Here is a 14,665-nt window from a genome sequence, read left to right as displayed (position 1 = left end):
GGGAAGGCACACATTTCACGGCACACGCGCGCTCATGGGCAAGGATTGACTACTGCTTTATCTCACGGGGCCTAGCTGGAGGTGTCGTTCAGGTGAAACATCTACCTCGTACTTACTCGGACCACTGCCCTGTACTGGCCGTGCTAGAGATGCCTGGATATGCTAGAGTGCGTCCGCCTTGGCGGCTATTCCCCTCTGCCCTGCTTGACCCTGTCTTTAAACATGAACTTGGTGAGAAGATAGAAGCCTTCTTCCCTAGAAACAAGGGGTCAGTTGATAAGGTGGAAACGATTTGGGAAGCTTTCAAAGTGACTGTGAGGGGGGTCACGATTTCTAAGAGCTGTGGTATACTCAGGGAAATAGTGCGCACGTTGACTAAACTTGAATCGGAGCTTAAGGCGCTAGAGGCAGAGATGGTCAGGAATCCTTGCCCTGACCTCACTGTGGAATTCAGGGCCAAACTATTGTCCTATGAGGAGGAAGCTGCCAGAGAGGTGAAATTCCGGGGCAAATACTGGACGGCTAGGCGCTATTGTGAGGGGGATCGGCCGGGTAAGGTGCTAGCGGCGCTCACGAGGCACCAGCGTTTCGCCGCCCATGTCTTAGAAATCTCTGATGGCGAAGGCGGGACCTACCAGGATACTAAAAGAATCCAGGACATCTTCCTGCAGCACTACAAACAGTTATATACCACACAGCAGGAGGGCGAGATGGACTTCGGGAACTTCCTAGATGATATTGCACTATGCTGGCTCAGTGACAGCGACAGGGCGTTCCTGGGTTGCCCTTTCGAGCTGGATGAGATTAGGGAAGCAATCATGTCCCTCAGCAACGGCAAAGCTGCAGGGTTGGACGGCCTGCCAGCCGAATTCTACAAGTGCTACATTGAAATCATGGCACCTGTGCTGAAGGAGGTCTTTGAGGAGTCGCTAGAGGTGGGGGTGCTGCCGAGCTCCATGAGGGAGGTGGCGATCACTTCCCTTCTGAAGCCAGGGAAAAACCCGGTGGATACCGATGCCTATAGACCCCTCTCGCTGCTAAATTGCGATGCGAAGATTCTTGCTAAAGTGCTCGCGACTAGGCTGTCCCTGCTTATGAATACTCTGGTGCTGCCGGATCAATCTGGATTCGTCCCAGGGAGAGCCACGTCCCATAACCTCCGTACGCTGTTCTCCCTTATACCTACCATTGCACCTGACCTGCCTGTCGCTGCTGTGTTCCTGGACGCCACCAAAGCGTTTGATTCTGTAGAGTGGGGTTATCTGATGGCTATCTTGAGCAGAATGGGGTTCCCCCGGATATTTATCGCTTGGGTGACACTGCTCTACACTTCTCCAGTCGCTAGGGTCATCGTTAATGGTGTGCTCTCGGCACAGATGCCGATCACGAGAGGGACTAGGCAAGGATGCCCCCTGTCGCCCCTGATTTTGGCCCTGGCGATTGAACCACTGGCTTGCAGGATCCGGCAATTGCATAAGGCCAGCGCCTTTAACTGTAATCAAAGGCAAATTGGGATTTCCCTTTATGCGGACGACGTTACACTGTATGTGCGGCACCCACAAGACCACCTCAACCCGCTTCTGAGAGAATTTATAGTGTTTGGCGGCATATCCGGAGTGCACATCAATTGGAAGAAGTCGCAATTCTTCCCCCTCACGGCCTCGGTTGCCCATTTTCCACTAGACTACCCCTTGGAATGGTGCAGCTCTGATTTGAGATACTTGGGCATTGAAGTGTCGCTCAATAAGGACGACACTATCCGGCTGAATTATGGAGTGGCTATCTCGCGATTGACTGACAACGTGACCCGCTGGCTGGCCCTCCCACTTTCGATGGCAGGCAGAGCCTCCCTGATAAAAATGGTCGTCCTCCCACGTTTCCTATATCTATTCCAAAACATACCCTACTACCCGGGTGCCTATTTTTTAAAAAGACTTCGAACTGAGTTGCTTCGCCTATTTTGGGGCGGTAAGCAACCGCGCCTTAGCTGGTCTGTTTTGACGCAACCATATGACAGGGGCGGATTTGATGTACCCGATCTGGAAGTGTATTACCTCAGTGCTCAGGCTCAGCACGCCTATCACTGGGTTAATCCCGCTCCCTTTATGCCGCAGGTTGCTGCTGAGGATTGGATCGTGCATCCACTCCCACTCAGGGGCATGCTGATGGGACTGGTTGGAGATGTCGAGACGCCTACCACCACTGTTACCTGTACTATTGACTCTTGGAGGAGAGTGACTAAACCGCTAGGAGCCCCCATGCTGTATTCGCCGGCAATGCCCCTTGCGTACCACCCGAAATTATCGCTTCTACTGGAGAATGGATTTCGATCCATGTGCAAACGCGTACATCTTAATACATGGGGTGACTTGTTTCAGGATGGGTTGTTCCATACCAAAGATCAGATATTTCGGACTGCTCCCCCGACACCGATGGAGGTGTTTTATTATATTAGACTCCGTCAGGGTATGCGGGACATACTCCCTAGTTTTCCGCAGGAACCGGGGACAGTACTGCCCTTGCAGGTCATGCTCGTGTCGGATGGCAGGCACTTGGTGTCAAAGCTGTATGCTGCCGTTCGTGAACACCGACCACCGGTTCTGTCTAAAGCGCGAATTGATTGGAGCTCTGAACTAAATGCTGAACTCACTGATGAGCAGTGGAGGTATTGCTGCTCGGCCACGGCTAACGTCTCTTCCAGCTGTCGAATGAAAATCATTCACTACAAGTTCGTACAGAGATATTATTACACTCCAGTCAGGAAGCTGCGCTTTCGCCTCTCAGAGGACGATAGATGCGCTCGATGCCGTGCGGTAGGCGCGGGTTTCCTACATTTGGCCTGGGAGTGCGGAGCGATACAGGCATACTGGGAGCAGGTGCATGCTGCGCTCCAGGTCATGATTGCTGGTCCTCTTTCTCTGGATCCGGTGGTGATGCTGCTGGGATATACCAGGGATGTACCCAAGTCAGACCGTAGATTTGTCGATATCGCGTTGCTGCTCGCTAAGAGGAGGATTGCTTGCAGATGGGGGAGGGGTAGGGCACCAAAATTTAAGGAATGGCTGGATGACCTCACATACTGCCAGGACCAGCATGGAGTTTATGCGGAACTGCTACCCGCCCGCTGTAAACCAAGTGACTTTTGGTCCCCCTTACAGGTCTACTGGATGTCTCAGGCGAATCACATTGACTCCTCTGGAGATGACGAGCCGTTGCCAGGCCCATGAGCGTATAGGTGCTTTACACCACACTCGCCATATTCCATTTCACACGATAGGTGGGATCTTAGCCCGCCTCCATTGGATGGGGTAGTAAGCTTACTGAGGGAGTGATGTTGGGGGGTCTGGGATACTTGAAGGGAGTGTGATACTTGTGGGCCATGTGATGCTACTTTTGGGACAGGACTTCCTGATCCTCCCGATATTCTGACACAACGGGTCGGTAGGGGCAGGCATATACACTAGATCCTGCGACTGCGCGTCGGTAGAGATGGCATTTGCATTACTGAGCACTATGCACCGCTTTAAGCTGCACTACATACTGATTGCCCTTACACTAAACATACGCTGAGGTGACGAGCGGTGCCATGCTCTTCTGACACACATATGACATACTACTGCGTGCGGTGACACCTCTGGCTGACTGGTGGGGACCGAGACAGACGTAGGTCAGAGGGTTCTGAGATACCTTTCCTCCGCGCTATGCACTACACATGTATGCGAAGGTATGTTGGTCGCCCCCCCCCTTGCGCCCCTGGGCGTGCAGGGGGGGTATTCCCGATTGATTGTCCTCCCATTACATGAAATTGGGGAATATGTGTTTCTAGGCCAGCCTAAATGCAATGTACTAGCCCTCGTGAAATTGATGCTACTCCACTGAATGTACCAAAAGTATTGCTCTACTGAATTGTCGATGCTGTTACTGTCATGAATCTCTGTTGAATGCAACTAATAAAGGTTTAAAAAAAAAAACATAAGTAAAGTGCAGGCAGATTTTTTATACGTACATATCACCATTGATACCAACAGGGTGACGACATCGCTTTTCCGGAAACCAACGGCCGGGAATAGCATATTGCATGCCTGTAGTAAACATCCTAAACATGTTATTGCCAATGTTCCTTACGGAGAATTACTGCGTATAAAAAGAATCAGCAGCACTCCAGAGGTTTTTGAAAATGAGGCTAAAAATACCATCACCAGACTCAAAGCTAGAGGATATGATGATAAAATTTTGGAAAGTGCTCTGAGACGCAGTGGAAAAAGATCTAGGGAGTCTCTGTTGGAATCTGAAGAACAAGAATTAGACAATCTGTGTCTCACGAACAATCTATTCTTATTCAACCAACAACTCTACAGACAAGAGTGCGGAACAACCATGGGAATCTCATTTTCACCTAATTATGCCAATACCACCATGGGTTGGTGGGAAAAGACTATAGCATGGGACCCCACAAACCAAGCAGACCTGGAGAAACTGATCTTATGGGTACGATATATAGACGGTTTGTTTTTAATATGGAATGGCACAAAAACTGAATTTGACCTCTACTATTCCAAACTATGTAACAATAACATTGGACTGGAATTTACATATAACACCAGTGATAAAGAAATAGACTTCCTGGATCTGAAAGTTTATGTAGAACATGACCGGATACAAACCACTCTATTCCGGAAAAAGACTTCCACAAACAGTACCCTACATGGGACCAGCTTTCATCCTCAACCGCTACTTGCAAGCATCCCATATGGCGAATTCATTCGCATGAAAAGAAACTGTTCAGATGAAAAAGATGCAGAAATCAAAATTGAGGAAACCGCTGAAAGACTGAAAACACGTGGACACAGTGAACAAACTTTGGAAAGATGCAAAAAGAAAGCTGCCAAACAAAATAGAACAACAATACTCATTCTTAAATTAAAATCCAATGACTCCCAAGGACCCCCGCGCTTTATAACGACATATAACAAAGAAAGCGGAATCATCAAAAGCAAAATCAAAAAATACTGGCACTTGATATCAGGGGACCCTGATATTGGAAAGATAGTGGGAACTGAACCAACGATAACCTACAAAAAAACCTCTTCTCTTAAAGACAAACTAGTGCATAGCCACTTCAAAGAGAAAAAAATCAATACCAAAAGCAATTGGCTCACAGACCAACAAAATGGGTTCAAAAAATGCAACGCTTGCAAAGCATGCAAAATTGGCCAAAATAAAACAACCTTCGAAGAAGTTGATGGAAGAAGTACCTTGATCTATGAAAAAATAAACTGTTCATCTACACACGTAGTGTACGTTATACAATGTAAATGTGGATCTAAATACATAGGAAGTACAACTTGCGCTTTGAAAACACGTATTTTAGAGCACATCAGAGCAGTCAAAAACAAAGACATGTCATACGCCACTGCAAAACACATGGCAACCTGTCAAAAAAGTGACTGGAGAGCTATGTCCTATTATGGCATACATATGATTGATGTGGACGAACGTGGTGGCAATAGAAAGCGCAAACTGCGACAGATTGAATCAAAGTTTATAATCAGACTCAAAACGAAAATGCCCAGAGGGATGAACTTTGACGAAGAACTTTATGTGCATTTGGAATGACAACAGAGAATTGCTATATGAACTGCAGATGTTAAATGTAAACACATGGAATTGCTTAAAAAATAGGGTACTATAGCAATGTATGAACATGCACACAGGAATGATGTTGAAATAAGGTACTATACCACAACACCATTCATCAGCGCGTATATACAGCAGATAAGAATTGTGTACTCATATTGTGATTATCACGAAGTTAAACATTTAATACCAAAGCACTGCTATAGTACTTAATGCCAAGAATTATGTGCTTAAAACGCTGTATGTCAGAATCATGTAAAATCATTGTTTTATCATTGAACCACTAGTCCCACAATGCACCCTAATAGCCAGGTGGGATAAATAGTAAACATAGTTAACTGCTCACTTACCGTGAACAAAGCCTGTTCCCAGGCTGAAACGCGTTGGTCTGAGCTGGAGTAATAAACCCTTGTGAAAAATCCAGAACTTTGTGTGCCGCATTCCTTGTGAAACAATTGAAATTCGGGCCAGGATCCGGCCCCCATGCAGAGCACCCACAATAGCGCGCTCGGAGTCGAGAGGATCACTTTGGAGAATTGATATATATATATATTTATATATATATTCACTTAAAAAAACATAGGTTTTAGGGGTGTCATAGTTAGTTGGACATTTCACTTGTACAAAACCATTGAAATTTCAGCGGTATAGTTAGTTGTACTAACTAAAACTCACCCGCCCGCAATCCACTGCTGATGATGTCCTAGACATAACACATATGCAGCTGTGGCCACCTCTGATTTTGGCGGGTTTAATAATGCAATGCGCAAAGCATGCACACACAGTTGGAGAACATTCGCATGCAGAGAGCTGGTGTAGAAAATGATGTGATACCTTTCTGCTAGGACCAGAGGTATGGGGCTGTCCTTGTAAACCCAAAGAGACCTTCTGTAGATATAATATAATATACTAGCAAGGGAGGGTAAGACTGAGGTGTAATTTAGCCTTCTTCCCTTTAGCATTTTAACATGCTTTCTCCCTTTGTATTTTATGGAATAGTAACTATGTTGATAACCCTGTTGCTTATAATATGTTTGCTTGTATTAGCTAAGATACTGCGCTTGAGAACACGGCACTAGAAATAAATGTTTCAAACTTGCACGTGTCTTCATTTACTCCTCGTTTTGGACTGGTATGATAGTATAACGAAAGAGTGTTCAAGTGTTCCACGTTACCTGAGGTGTTCTAAGTTCATGTTCTGGGTTGTCTAATTATTGGGGGTATGGAAGAACGAATGAGACGCTGATTGCAAGTCTGGTAGGGGATTTTGGATACTAAGGTGAGTTTTGGTACACTCTAATTCACTGAGGTTCCAAGTCTCTATACACACTGTGTAGGAGCAGAATCCCTGCTACATGGCGCCCAACGAATGTTGGTCTTATTACATGACGCTTGAGTAGTGCTTCATTCAGTCCTTAACCCCTTCACTATTGTTTCCGGACAACAGTGTTGTCGGTCAAACCTACCTATAGTTACATAGGTCTTTTCAAGCTTGAATCTTTTCAAACGGTTTCCTTTTGAATTGCTACCCAGTTGTGCTACATAGGTTCTTCATTGTACCACTTTTTTACTGTGTCGTTATGGGTGACGTTGACATACCACAGCATAGTCGCATTGCGGTCCGCAATCATTTACAGACGTATAACGTCGCCCTGGAGGGCATGGCGGTTATCATGGTTGTGAGTGCGGAAGTGGCTTACCCTTTTGAGATTTTTTACTCGTGGGTGACCTTCCCTGCTGTGAACACAAATACTGGTTTGTTCCACACATATACTCACACAGCTGTGCCCGCGGAATATGTTCCTTATAGGACACAGTAATTTCCCATTAATGCTTGGCAGCACTGAGTTTGGTTTAATGGCGCCCTACCCCACACTTTAACAATAACAAGGTTAGGTCCTTTGTCCATTCCAGGCGCTACTTGGCCTGTTTTGGCTGGATTTACACCGCATCCTCAAGCAGTAGCATGTCCCCTTGCAGATCTAAGATGCCTACATACAGTCACGATTAACGTTATTAGGTCGTTAGTACAATACATTACCCGCAATCTCCCGGGCGGGGCCCCAGGTGATGCGGCGCTTCCAGCCGGACCGAGCCGAATAAAAATTAGTCCAGTGATGGTTAATGCAGTGATCGGCAAGCGTCCCCAGGATAAGGATGATATGCCTTTCTGGCTTGCTGAGAAATTTGACCAGCTGGAAGCAGAATTTCCTAACACGACTCCTGTTGAAAAACACCGGATTCTAACAATTAGTTTTCCTAAAGACTTGATACCGGAGGCTGGTGACTGTGAGTCATGGGGTAAGATTTTTGAGGTGGTGTATACGAGGTGCTTCGGCACTCCGTCAATGACCGTTCTTCCCTCGGTCAATAAACGTGTTCAAGATGAGCACAGACCTGAGGCAGCGGTTGAATTGGGAATGCGGCTATGCGTCGTTTTTACGTCGTTTCTGATCTCGTACTTGCAAATGTCAAGGGAGATGCTGTAAACTTTCAGGTGTCTAATGCTTTGCAGGCTGTTCCGATGCTGATACACCCCGACAGTTACTGAGAATTATTACGGCGGCTTATAAGACCGTGGGCTGTAATAGTTTGGGTGTCAAGCCTTTCTCTACTAAGGAGAAAAAGCAACCCAAGGACAAAAGTCAGAAACGGACGAACAGCGCAAGGCTGAAAAGCAAAATTGGCTGAAGAACAAAAAACAGGGTAAACAACAACAACAGAAGCAGGGGTCACGTCCTGCATCTCCTGTGCCTACGTCTACAGAACGTGTTTATGACTTGCGCGATCGCGCGACGATAAAATTATGTGATCGTTTTCAGGTTTCTGAACAACCCTCTCCTCGTTCTTTTCAGGACTCATCGTCTCATCGACCGGTGGTGGAGGTGGCGGCAGAGGTCAGGGTGGCCAGCAGAGACGCGACCACCCCGCCCGAAAGACGGTTAAGGCAAGCAGGATGACTCAACACCGAAAAGACACCAGTTTCAGAAGAAGAAAGCTGCTGTTTTAACAGTGAGATATGCCACAGATAGTGAAAACGCAGCTTCGGAATCATACATGGGCGCTGACGTTGTTGGACAGCACGGCGGAGATTACCATAGTGCGAGAGGCCCTGCGTCCACTACTGAAGGTGACAGCGACTGACCGATATGTTGTTGAGGAGACAGCTGATACCAGAGTAGCTCCCCCTGATAGACTTTATGAAATAGTCCTTTTAATTGAAGGGGACATACAACATAACATAAAAGGGGTATTTTGGGGAAATCTTACAACTACCTATGACATTTTGTTAGCGGAGGCTGACTGGCCCCCACATTTTGTTCTCGCGGCTCCGAGAGGGGAGGAGGTGATCCTCCCTAGTTTCGCGCGCACAGTCTCGAAGGAGCATGCACTGAACTTTGCAGAAGAGTGGACTAAAGCCCTTTTGCCGGCTCTGTACCGTATGCACTGTGGTTGGGATACATTTTCCCCACACCACGAGATTCCCTTACGGTCTCTGCCACAGCCTCAACCTCAATATCCCATACGACGTGAAGCTAAGGCTTCCATTGCGGAAATCCTTGAACAATTGGAATATCAAGGTGTAATTAAAAATTGTGTGTCACCGATAAATAACCCAAGTTTTACTGTGACCAAGCCCGACGGTTCCTACCGTTTGGTATTGGATTACCGGCATTTGAACTCGCATTGCTGTACATGTGCAGTACAGAATACCCATGGCTCTGCTCTAGCGGATGGTCTTGTGTGAAAGCGGTTTAAAACCACCCTTGACAACTTTTTTTTTGCCCACAATTTGGATAGTCTAAGTTCCCAATGGACCAGTTTTACCTGTGCCAGCAAACAAGGACAATTTAAACGCTTGGCTATGGGCTATAAAAATAGTCCAAGTGTGTTTGCGGCCCGTATTGGCTCTCTCTTAGAGAGAGTGGACCCAGATGCATGTTCGTATATGGATGGCATTTATCTCAAAGGCAACGAAATTTGGGCGCATCTATGTCGGGCTGACCGCATAATTTGTAACTTTGCGGACTTCGGTTACAAATTCAACTTTGCAAAGTCTCACATTGCAGAGTACACAGTGTTGTTCCTGGGCTACGAGCTCAACAATGAAGGTCGAGGATTGGCTCCTCACTTCTTGGTGAAATGCGCACAGCTGCGCGCTCCAACAACACTGAAAAAATGACAATCCTTGCTGGGATTTTTAAACTTCAGACATACCTACATACCGAATATGCCCAGTGTATCAAGCCTTTGTATGCTTTGTTACAACCAAATTTTACCAAATCTTGCTGGCTGCCGGAACATTCAGCCATTTTGCAATCTTTGCAGGCTGATCTTCTTGAATCTAAATTCTTACTGACTCGTGATAACCACACCAACCTGGTGATAAGAATCATCCCTGAGGCGGTGGGTTTCACTAACCTTACTTTTAACAAAAGTGACACAGTGCCTATCGCTTACAAGTCACACTTGTACACTTCGGCTGAAATGCGATTTTCCACTGTGGAAAACGTTTTACAGCAGTGCAAATGGCGATTCTTAAGGAAGGCGCACTGTCGCAGGGAAAACGCATGTTGGTTGCTACCCCGTATCCTGCACTAGAGGCAGTGACGAAAGCCAGTGTACCTAATTCTAAAGCTTTGCACACCTGGTGGATACAATGGGCTGCATCATTGACGTCTCCGGATGTCACGTTTATTTTTGATGCCTCCTTAGAGTCGCAGGAGTTTTTGCAGTATGAGTTTGTTCATCCTGCACCATTGACTATGCGACCTTTGGAGGTTTTCCATTGTATCATTTACACTGATGGTTCAGTACAAGTTGCGCATGGGTCTAAGCACGCATTTATTTCAGCTTGCACCATTGTGGTAGGTGCCATGGTGAATGATGAATTCAAGTCCAAAGTCGTGCACACGCAGACTTTAGGGGACTGCACCACACAATTGGCGGAGCTTTGTGCTCTAATGCTTGCATTGGATTACGCTTATCCTAGTGTGACGACTCTTATTGTCAGTGATTCTTACTACTGTGTCCAGTCTTACAATGAAAATCTGATCTTTTGGGTTCAGAATGATTTCCATGACTACAAAAGTGGCTGAGCTTAAAGAGCAATTGCCACTCGTGTATGTAATTCACATACTTGGTCATCAGCGCGTCGGAGTTCGCGCTGTTGGCAATTCTTTGGCCGATGAGGCCGCAAAATCAGCAGTATCGACATATTTGGTTGCGGCAGTTACATGTTCCAAGAGTAAGATTGATGATGATATCTTGGCGGCTGTAGCCGCGACTGAGAAAGGAAGTAAATATCCTAAGGGGTTCACTTCGAAGTATTTATACCACCTAAGTCCTGCTAAAGTTCCTTATGTGAAAATACCGGACATTGGTGAAAGGTTAATTCCCAAAGCGGACCGCAGGTCCACACTAATTACAGCTGCCCATGAAGGTGTTGCATCTGCGCATGCAGGCGTTTTGGCTACTGTATCTCAGTTACAACAACGTTTCTGGTGGCGGGGACTGTACAAACTGATGCGTGATTATGTCCTTCAATGTGACATTTGCCAGCAGATTAAACCTTCGACTGCTGCGCGTCCGCCCCAGCCACAGTTGTAAATTCTAATAAACCTCTTGGTTGTGTTTATTTAGATCACTGCGGTCCTTTTTCTTCTGATACTCCATATAAGTACATTAGTAGCAGTTGATTCATGCACACGCTTTGTGTGGGTATGGCCACACCTCAGCGCTGATTCGCGAACTGTCATAAGAGACTTGCGTGTCTTTGTAGGGATTTTTGCCTGTGGAACCTTCGATTCGGATCACGGTCCTGCTTTCACCTCTAAGGTGTATAAGGATGCCATGGCTTCGTTGGGGGTCCAAGTCAAGTTTTCGTCTCCATACAGACCTGAGGGTAATAGTGTTGTGGAACGAATGAACCATGATTTAAAGCAGTCTTTGACAGCTAGGGTTATAGGTACTGGCAGGAACTGGCTGGCCCACCTCAATAGCGTGCAGTGTGCCCTTAATAATCTTCCTAGAAGGTCTCTGGGTGGGCGGACCCCATACGAAATGCTCTTTGGTGTCAAAATGTTCGTCCCGGACCTTGACGGTCTAGACAAGGCGGCGGTTGCTGCCCCCTTTGACGTAGATGAACATTGTCATGTTTTACAGAATCTACAAGAGACGAGAGACAGTCTTGCAAAGGAAAACTTGCCCTTCACATCTGATGATGCGTTGCAGATCCCAGTAGTTGGCTGGCTACCCCAAGTTGGAGAACTGGTTCGTGAGAAGATCGAAAGCAAGAAAAAATGTGGTCCCTCATATCGAGCTCTGGTTCCAGTGCTGGGCGTGAAGGGCACAAGAACAGTCATTTGACCACCACTTTCAGGTCGTAAAGAGCAGAGGTACATCTCCATTGACAATGTCAAACTACACAGAGTGGCCGATTCTCCTTAGTATGACACCGGCAGTCTCATGTCCTTCAATTTTGAGAAATTCTGTTTTGGCCCCTGCTTCTGATCCAAGGCCTGATGTTGCCCTCGAGATGTCTGCACTTTCGAGTCCTTTACTGAGTTCACTGCCTGGTGCTCACCTTGATGAAACTGACTACACTTACCCAACTGACTTATCGATGCTTGATTTGCAAACTCGCTTGGCTACAGAATCCAGATTTCATTTGACACTGTTTACCAAACATCAAAGACCCCTTAGAAAATTTCCAGTTTTGGTAACACTGTTTAAAAAACATTTTTTGATTCCACCTTGGACCTACATATGGTTGGTGCTTTTTTCAATTTACCTATTCATGTCAATTGGCTTTGTGGTGTGATTTTTTCGACTTGTCAACGGACACTATGTCGAGGAGAGAACTTGCATTCACCATATCAATGGAACATTGGCTCCCCATTCCTCATCACACAGACTGAAGAGGGACCTGGCTTTTATTATTATCACTGCTTGATCTGTCTTAGATGGGATTGTATGGGATGCTGTTCGATTTCAAATCCATGGGCCCACTGAAGTTATAAATGTCCCCTAATGTGCTTAGAGTTTCTATGGGGGATGTGATTAAACAAAATATACGTTCTGATGATAGGGATGTTCAAGCCGTAGAAGCTTTGTTTTCTGATTTAAAATATCATACTGCCTTTGATGCTGAAGATTTGTATTTAGATTCTGCTAATTATGGTGATTTATATTGCTACCAACATTTTGGCAATCACTACCTCCATAAAGCTAATACTGGGAGGAACACTGTCAAATATACAAAATGGGAACATTGTCTTACTGATACTAAATTATTGTATTCGAAGTCCTTTCTAGACCAGTTAGCTGTTGGGGGCTACGAGTTGTGGAAGGATACCATTGATCTTAAATCAGTTTGGGGTTCTAAGAGCTGGCAAGTGCAAGGCACTGAGGGTTTACACCGTGCATGCCTCATCCCAAACCATATGTTGTTCTTGAATTCTACAATTTCACAGACAACTTGCTTTGGATTGGCTACTACTAAAAAATTAAATGCTCCTTCTTTTCCTGAATTAGAAGAATACTCCGGTTGGAATAATGTCACTAAATTTTTGATCAGAGAGTTCCAAACTCAGTTGCTAAATTCTTCCTTTAACATATCCAGCTTGGATCCCGAGGGTTGGTTGCTCTGGCACAGTAGTGCAGACTCTTGCCAGCATCGTTTTCTGGGTTTGGCTCATGGCTTTACACAGGTCAGGGTGTATCCCTGTTTTGAAAGTGGCCATTCTGTGACTACCTATTCTGTAGGCAAAGTATGTCAAAATTGGCTCAAACATTCCACCTTGGCGTCAGTTAAGCTGCATTTATCTAAACTGACTGACGATGTTGATCTGAATGATTTCATAAAGGGCCCGGCTAACGGCAGATCTAAAAGATGGATATATGCTATTTACAATGAAGTCTGGAAAACGTCCCAGATTGAGGCGGCTACCCGCATTAGAGCTATAGATCAGGCTAATTTAGAGAAAGTGCTAGCAGTTGTAGATATTAGCATAAACAAGCTCTCTTCCCGCATTTACACATTAGACAATATTGTACCATCTGTTGTTGATATTGTGCAAGATGAAGTGTCTGTTTTGTACCATAGTCAAAATCAATTGCGTTCCATTATGCAGTTTGCATGGACCTTGCAGACCTTGAAAGCTGGAAAAGTACCTTGGCATTGCATGAACACGTCATCATTGTTTGCCCCGATTCATTTGACTGACAAGCAACTTTTACTGTCAATGAAAGATGCATCTTTTTCTATGTTACACATTGAGAGGTTGGAACCGTTACCGTTTTCAGTGGCTGAAGTCAACTCAGCAACGTGGCTTATACACAGGGTAATAACTCTCCTGTTTCATCTGTTCAAGTTTGAGGCGTGTATGAAGTACTTTGCCATTGGTAGATAAGAGCCTCTTGGCAGTGCTTATCTTCATGAGGCTTGGTCGCTTCCATTTACCTATAGATGCCTTAGGGAGGGTTAGGAAGTTTATTTGAATGGTGAAGAATGCACTGAAACACCAGATCACTCATTGATGTGTAGACATATCCAATTGCATGGCTCTTGTAATCAGAATGAGCCGAATTTAGCCTATATTTTGAAAGGTACACCTGTGCCTGCTATCGTACCCACATTCGCATTACTGGCAAACAGAAGTTATTTACTTTTAAATAATGAGGACTGTTGTGGGTTAGCAGCGGGAATTGCTTATGTGGTTACTGTCAGTGAACGTGTGGTTTGCTGTAAAAATGTAATATATCCTTCCCCGCATGGGAGGCTGGATGTTTCCATTTGGCCCAAGATTCCGACCTTGAAAGCAGAGTTCAACAAGATAAGTCGCATAAGAGCTCTATTGTCTCAAAAAGAAGTTGCCCTCACATCTGCTCGTGAGACATTCGTCCTTCACGTGGCAAACACCCGCAGAGAAGTGCATGCTTTATTGAATACTGATTTGCCCTTGCATTTCGGTGAGTTAATTCACACTGGGGCATATTACCAAGCAATAGCGATAATTATCGCTAT

This window comes from Lissotriton vulgaris, chromosome 9 (genome assembly GCF_964263255.1).
Source record: "Lissotriton vulgaris chromosome 9, aLisVul1.2, whole genome shotgun sequence".
Lineage (NCBI taxonomy): Eukaryota > Metazoa > Chordata > Amphibia > Caudata > Salamandridae > Lissotriton > Lissotriton vulgaris.
This window is presented reverse-complemented; position numbering follows the sequence as displayed.